The sequence below is a fragment of the Mustela nigripes genome, chromosome 17 (assembly GCF_022355385.1).
Source record: "Mustela nigripes isolate SB6536 chromosome 17, MUSNIG.SB6536, whole genome shotgun sequence".
Lineage (NCBI taxonomy): Eukaryota > Metazoa > Chordata > Mammalia > Carnivora > Mustelidae > Mustela > Mustela nigripes.
This window is the reverse complement of record NC_081573.1, coordinates 22,266,764-22,274,569: the sequence shown is the minus strand read 5'-3', so window position 1 is coordinate 22,274,569 and position 7,806 is coordinate 22,266,764. Positions and strand designations below refer to the sequence as shown.

Genomic DNA, 7,806 nt, shown 5'->3' with positions numbered 1-7,806 from the left:
GTTTCAAGAAAACTCCCAATAGCCAAAGCAATCTTGGGAAGGAAAATAAAGTTGGGGCATCAAACTCCCTGATTTCAAACTATATTACAAAATCATAGTCATCAAAAGAGTATGGTACTGGCATAAAAACAGACACATAGATCGGTGGAACAGAATCATGAGTGCAAATATAAATTAACACCTAAATGATCACTTATTTTACGACAAAGGAGCCAAGAACATTCAATGCAGGAAAAACAATCTCTTTAATAAATGGTGTAGGAAAGCTTGGCAGACACATGCAAAAGAATGAAACTAGACCTCTGTGTTATACTATAAATGAAAATTAACTCGAAATGGATTAAGGACTTGACTGTAAGACCTGAAGCCATGGAAGTCCTAGAAGGAAACACGGGTGCTAAGCTCCTTGATATCAGTCTTGGTGATGATTTCTTGTATCTGACACCAAAACCAAAGTAAACAAAAATAAAAGTAAAGAGGTGGGACTCAGTATATTGATCACAATATATACAAATATTGAATCATTATGTCGTACACCTGAAAATAACAATATTATATGTCAATTATATCTCATTTAAAAAATAAAATTAAAAACTAATTTTTAAAAAATTCTAATAAAAAAAAGAGAAAAAAGTTTCCCTGAGATGTGAAGAGAAATTAATGCTTTTCCATTACCTCAAGTGTAAAGGAGAAGAGAGGTGAGGGTTTGAAAACAGGAAGCAAAAGGAGGGCAGAGCAGAGACAGAGAGTCTGGAGATGTTGAAGAGTCTGGAGGCTGGGGTCTTGGGTGGTGGGGGGACCACTGGTACATCTGCGTCTAGTTGGGGTCTTCCAATAAGCAGACACTAAGATGGGAGCAGACATGCAGCCCATGAATTGGAAGGAAGACCATGAAGGATAAAGAAGAGGTTTCCAGGAAAGTTAGGGAGAGCCTGCAGACTACTCTGCTGGTGGGACATCCAGAAAGAGAGGAAGAAAGAAGAGCTGGGTAGAAAAAGTCTCAAACTTCAGAACAGTGCCAGGGAAGCTTCACCAGGCTAATGGGGGAATCCCCAAGCCAACATAGCCTGACATGAACTAAGTGTGTCGCCTCTAAAATTCATACGTTGAGACCTAATCTCAATGTGATAAGATCTGGCATTCTCAGAGGTACACAGGTCATGAGGGTGGAGCCCTCATGAATGGGATTAGTGCCCCCATGAGAAGAGGGCAGAGAGCTAACTAGCCCTCTCCCCCATGTGAGGGTACAAGGAAGAGACGACAGTCTACAGCCCAGACGAAGGCTCTTCCAGAACTAAACCATGATGGCACCCGATCTCAGACTTCCAGCCTCCAGGAGGGTCAGATATATTTTTTTTACTTCTTAAGCTCCCCTGTCTATAACTTGTGACAGCAGCCCAAACTAATACATTGCCCAAGGTCCCATATCTCACGGGAACAGACCAGTATTGGCACCCTGCATGCTCAGACGTCGGCTGGGAGCAGCCTGGATGAAGTAGGGTCTTGGCATGGAAAAGCAGCTTCTGAACCATCCATCCACCATGATCCCTGCAGCAGGATGAACAGGGCATTAACATTCTGCACCCAGTTCCAAGGTATGGGTTCCCCACCCCCTCCCAGACAAGCAATTCTCAGACACTAGCTGGGTGTCCCACGATTCTGCTCAATTCAGGCACCATCTACCTGGAGACAGCATCAGATCCTATAGGTTAAGGACCCAGTCCCAGAAGACTGACCCTGTCCCACCTCAGACACCAGTCACTAATTCAGGCTGTCACCTGTGCTGGCTGATTGGTTATGGATCAGAGGTTTCAATGAGCCCCTCCTTGGCTTTGATTAATCTACTATTATGAATAACATTCTTGCACATTGACTTTGGGGGACTCATGGCCTCTTTCCTCTCCGATACACACTTGGGAGTAAACTTGAGCTCAAACTTGAGCTCAGTAGACTCTCCCAAACGGTTTTCCAAAGCACTTGTGTCCATTTATACTCCCCCCAGCAACCTATAAAAATCCACTTGCTTTATGTCTTTGCCAACACTTGACATCGTCAACATTAACAATTTTAGCAAATCTGGTGGATGTCAAGTTCAGGTTTTAAAATCCATGATGCCAGCCAAACTGAAAGGGTCTGTGGACTTGCAGGCAGCTGGTATGAAGCTTCTGCTTTGTGCTGCACACGCACGCATGCACACACACACACACACAAACACACACATGGAAGTCAGCCTCCTCTCCCCTCTCACTGAGCACTTACAGGGAGTCCTACTTAGGAAGGGTTCCTTGCTCTACACTGGTTCCCACCTCTGCACCCCACAACTACCCAGTGCTGATCACCCTGTAGTATCACACACACAGTCGATGTGGTGTAGATAGTTAGGATTATGACCAGCATGATGGTCTGTCCACTGTCTGGACACACACAGGTGCACAAGGTACAACATCTAGAAGGAATAAAAGCACGTAGAACAAACTGATGCACAGCAATCTGTCTCAAAATTTGGTGACTTGAGACAATAAGCATTTGGTATGTCACATGGTTACTGTGGGTGAGGAGTTGGGGAGGGGCTTAGCTGGATGGTTCTGCCTCAAGGTCGCTCAGAAGGTTGCCATTGAGATGTCATTCTAGGCTGCAGTCTCCTCAGAGCTTCCCGGGGGCCAGACAATACCTCACAGGGTTGGCCAGCTGCTGCAAAGGTTTCTCACTAGGCGGCCATCTCCCCAGGGCTGCTCGACCAAGCTCAGGTCCAAGGAGCTGCCTTCCCCTGAAGCCAGTGATCCAAGACAGCAAGACTGAAGGGTGGACTGTCACAGGCGGTCATCTCCACAATCTCTGCTGGTTACACAGGGTCACCTGTACAGTGTGGAAAGGAATCAGCAAGGGTAAAAGATGTGAGTCCCTCTACCACAGGTCCACACCGCCTGTTTGCCCCCCCAGAGGAAACTGCTGGGACCAGTTTCTCACCAACTGTGCCGGCAATAATTTTCACACATACTCATGCAGGAAGTCACACGTATACACACACTTTGCACCTTACCTTTTCGCTCAATAGGTCCTGGAAATCCTTCCACATCGGGTCATAGGTTCCTGCCTTCCTCCCTTTCACTGCACTGAGCCCTGCCACGTTGTGGAGGTCCATGATTTAACTAGCTCTCTGTCCATGGATATTTAGGCTGTCCCATTATTTCCTATGGTAAGTGAAGCTGCAATGAATACATATGAGCATATATCCTTTTGCACAAATACAATAATGTCTAAGAATAAGTTTCTAGGAGAACACTAGCGGGACAGAAAGGCCGGTGCCTTTCTCAAAGTGACAGATGTTGCCACATTGGCCGCCGTGGAAGTTGTATATAATCATTCGCATCTGCCAGCAAAGGTGTGGATTTCGTGAAGCTTTGAGGGGTGACGGCCCGAAACGTGGGGCATCTCGGGCAGTCCAGCAAGTAATTCAAATGGAATATCACCCGCCCCTGTCCTTGGAAGCCTTTCTCAGCTGCCCCAGGCCCACTCCTCAGCCAGAAAGCCTCTGCTGACCTCTCCCACACCACGAGCTGGGCCTCCTTTTCTCTCTCTAGCTTCCATCCTCCCGGTCCCTAAAATTCCTGTCTTGCCTTAAATGCAGCACATGAAGAGTTCTTTGCCAGTCAGGCCACAAGGACTGACTTTTTGGTGCCAAAATTGTGCTCCAAGATGTGGTATCCAACCCAGAAGTTCTCCCCTGAGATGCCCTCTGCTCGGGGTGAGCAGTTCTGGCTCCTCATGGATGAACATATTCTCACAATTCTGTACCCTGATCCACTGCGAGCCTCCCAAGGGCAGAGGCCCTGCCCCACTGATCTCTGCCTCCACCGCTTGGCCATGCACAATGTCCAGGAACTGTGGAATGAATGCATGACCCAGATGGAACCTCACAATCCCCTGCTATCAGAGGCCTCTCGGCTTTACCCTCTTCAAGAAAGTAGGTGTGAATAAATCATTCTGAAGATTATCTTTAATGCAACATTTATTTCATCCATCTGAAGTGTTTTTCAAAGGGCACTGTTTCTCTTCTCGTGTTTCTGGTTTTTCCCTTTGGCCTGGTCAGAGCCTCACAGGGACACCCACGATGGGAAACGGGTCTACAATGCCCGCAAACGTGACAAGGAGGTGCAGACTTGGAGTGACACGCATGGGCACACACACGCACAGGAAGGAGTAAATATCGACACAGCAGAGGCAGGTGGGGGGAGGGGAAGCCACGGCTATTCAGTGGTTGCACAGAGTGCAGGTTTCCTCTGTTTCAAATCTGATACTTCAGCAATCCAAAACCCAACATCCTTTAAAAAAAAATCCAGCAGTTACAAACCTCCCAGGGGCTCCTCCTTTAAAATTAATCCTCCTAACCATTGCATGAGAAATCTTTCCTAATGTCCACATCTCCGCGGCTTGCGGACTCAGCCTCAGGTGTGTCACTGATAAAGCAAGCAGCGTGCAGAATCGCCGGAAGTGAACCAACTTGAAGTCAAGTTCATGACCTGGCCATGAGAAGTAGGACAACCACTGTTTCTTTCTTTTCTTTTCTTTTCTTTTTTATTTACTTGTTTGCCCAACTTTCTGTTTGAATATTTTCAAAGGAGAAGTGTTGTAAGGAATAATGACGGACATCTGTAAGTCAGGGGGCAGCATACTCCTGCCTCCAGCCTGTTTTTGCATGACCCGTGAGCTAACAATGGCTTTTATATTTTTAAGTGGCTGGGGAAAAAGTGAAAATGAGAATGAAGTTTCATAACACATGAACCTGATCAGACAGTCGGACGTCAGCGTCGCTGAGTGAAGCTCGCTCACGGGCGGGCGCCCATCTAGGTCTGCTCTCAGTGCAACAGCGGAGCTGCATTGTTGCCAGAGGTCTGGGCACACAGACACTGAACTGTTGATTATTTGACCCTTTATAGAAATTCTGCTGACCCCTGACCTGGCGTCAGCACCTGTTTCTACTTTGCCCCATGTGTTTTCCCTTCCTCTTTCTGCAACATTTGTGCTGGTCCAGATCCTTCGCCCTAAATACTTTGTGTCTGCCTCACTTTCTCAAGCCCAATGCAGAGGATGACAGGTCTAGGCTGAGGAGACATAAGATAATATGAAGTATTTAGCTCACAGTACTAGGCACTTAGACAAAACTTAAGAAAAAGAGCCAATATAAATTTCTGGCATTGTCCACTGAGCTGATTGCCAGAACTCCTAACCTGAAAATTGTGAGCCTTGGCAGTTTCCTGAAAGCCTGGTTCCAGAACTCTGGAATCCAGCTTTCCCTCAGAAAGGGTTTCTTACCCCAGGAGGAAAACAAAACAAAACAAAACAAACACACACACACACACACACACACACACAAAAGCCTCAGGGAGCGCTCATTTTTTCCACAGCTTGTGGCTTGGCTGAGTCAACTTCTGCCTTTCCCTGAGTCACGAGTTTTTCCTCTTATTTGGAGGAGCAGGCCCTCCGCCCAGGTCTTCTCCACCCACAGCTGGTCCCTGCTGGGAAGGGGCGGATGGCAAGAGGAGTAGATTCTCTGCTGCCTCCAAGGGATTTCCCAGGGCTCCACCCGGAGACACAGAATGTCAGGCCTGGAACCAGGGACAGAGGAGGAGACTGAGGCCCCAGTGGGTCCTGGACCAGCAGTGAGATAAGGCTACTTGAGGTCTCCCACCTCCAGACCAATAGGTGTGCCTACTCCCTCCAGTTTCCCAGAACCGTGGAGAGGCCTCCCTTTATGACACCTGCTGCATGCCAGGTGAATAGGTGGCAGGGTGCTGTCTCTAACTGGATAGCCCTGCCTTCAAAGATTTTCTGGTTCCCTTCCATGCCCAGGCAGGGCCTACCTTCCCCACGAAGCCCCTCTTGCTAGGGAGGTGGGGAGCCTGGTCCTGAAGCAGTCATGGAACATGGCCTTGAAGGCTCAGCGCAGTGTCCCCCTCCAGCCCAGCAACAAGCAGGATGTACACTAGGGGTGGCATTTCCCGGTGTCTCAGTGTCCCAACTGACCTTCCTGGTTCTACGTCAGCCTATGAGATGGTTGGGCCTGCCTTCTCCTCGGATGGTGCAGAGGCCCAGCTGTCCCCTCAGGACTGCTCAGTGCACCTGCTTAGTCGACTGGAAGCACATAAACGGGTAACGTGGGGCAAGAGGGAAGCCACAGAGTGAGGTGGGACTGTGGTGAATGGGGTCATGTGCCCAATCTGACGGGGACAGTTCCACGAGCAGATGGGGGATCATGATTTCAAATCCTCTGATTTACGAGAAGGTGAAAATCCTGAATTTTATGTGAAAGCTCGCAATATGAAGGTTGACAATGCATTTCATACGTGTTTACTTCTCTGAGGCCATAAGCTCAGTAAGCACTGTCTGTGCTGCTGCGGAGCTAACAGCTGAAGGTGGTGGAGGGGGGCTCTCCAAGGCCACAACTGGTGGCCCTCTCACTGGTCCACCACCTCCCCCCCTCTTCTTTCTGCGGGCCTCTCCCTCCCTTCTCCTCCCTTTTCTCATCCCCTTTCCTTCTTAGCCCATGTCCTGGGCAGGGAGAGGCCAGTGCCCAACTCCCAGGTCCTGCCTGCACCACCCAGGAGGGCAGGTCACGCCTGCTCAGCTCAGACCTTGCTGCAGCCTCCAGGTGGGATCAGCTCTTGCTCCTGCTGCTGTCTCTGGTCGCGGTCCTGGCCAGCAGACACGGCGCCGGCCAGAGCTGGCTCCTCTCCAAAGTGCCCAGCGACTGCCCTATTTGGCAAGACAAACTGCATCTGGGGGACTGACAGTGACCGCATTTCTACTAAGTGCTCAGCTCGGTTCTGGGCACTGGAGATAAAGGAACAAGATCAATATAGTCCAGTCCGTGGGGCTCACTGCCTAGGTGAGGGAGACAAGCCAAGAACATGTAAACAAGTCACTGAATAAGATGACTTCAGGCTGTAGAAATACTTTACAAAATAATACAACTGGGTGAGGTAGTTGAGGGTGGTGGGGTGGAGGTGGGGAGCTGCTTTGGGTGGCCAGGGAAGACTGAGGAGATGGCAGTTCGAGCTGAGGCTTGAATGCCAAAAATGCAGCCATGGGAAGAGCTGCAGGCAAGGGACATGCAAAGGCCCAGAGGTGGGAACAACCTTGGGGGTTTGAGGAACAGGAAGAAGCCAGTGTGAGATGAGGTGCTGGGAGTGGACCAGAGGGAGGCTGGGACAGGCCTCCTGGAGCGGTGAGGCCTGGAATTTCATTCCAGTGTCCCAAGAGAGGCAGGGGAGGGTCCGGGTGGGGCAGCAGCATCAGGTGCTGGGAATGCTGGAGGGCGTGAGGAGTGCATGCAGTCCACTGAACTGGGCTCTCCAATGTAGGTTTGCAAGTTTCCTCTATAAGAAGTTTAAAATATAAAAAGCATTAAGTTTTGCTGATTTTTAACTTTATGATTGTTAGTTTCTCGATGGCGGAGAGGAGATGACTGTGTCAGGGAGCAACAATGAGGCTCGCCAGAGGCAGCACAAAGCACAGTAATTCCAAGGCCTCCCTTAGAAGTCCAGCAAGGATGGTTTCCAGGGAGGTTCGAGCAGGAAAGGTGCGGAGCTGTGGCGGGCCCCACAAGAAACTGGGCAGTGGCTGGGGGAGTCCGACTGGAGAACCAGCCCCGGGAGATCCCGAAACGTACCTTGGCCTAGGTTCGGCCGGCGGCGGCCACTTACTGCCAGCCCATTCTAACCGCGGGTGCTCTGCTCTCTTCCCGGGAACTCCTGCCCGGAGAGTGGGAAGCCCAGGCTCCGCCCCGGCCCGCGCTCCGGGGCTCTG

At 49.9% G+C, this 7,806-nt stretch overlaps 1 long non-coding RNA gene across 1 annotated transcript; it reads right to left on the bottom strand.

Moving 5' to 3' along the window:
- Positions 1 to 800: 800 nt before the first annotated feature.
- Positions 801 to 7,775, bottom strand: LOC132005410 (uncharacterized). Its single transcript, XR_009400788.1, has 3 exons — positions 7,670 to 7,775; positions 2,672 to 2,856; positions 801 to 1,548 (listed from the first exon to the last, which is right to left on the bottom strand). It is a non-coding gene; the product is annotated as an uncharacterized LOC132005410 (long non-coding RNA).
- Positions 7,776 to 7,806: the final 31 nt, after the last annotated feature.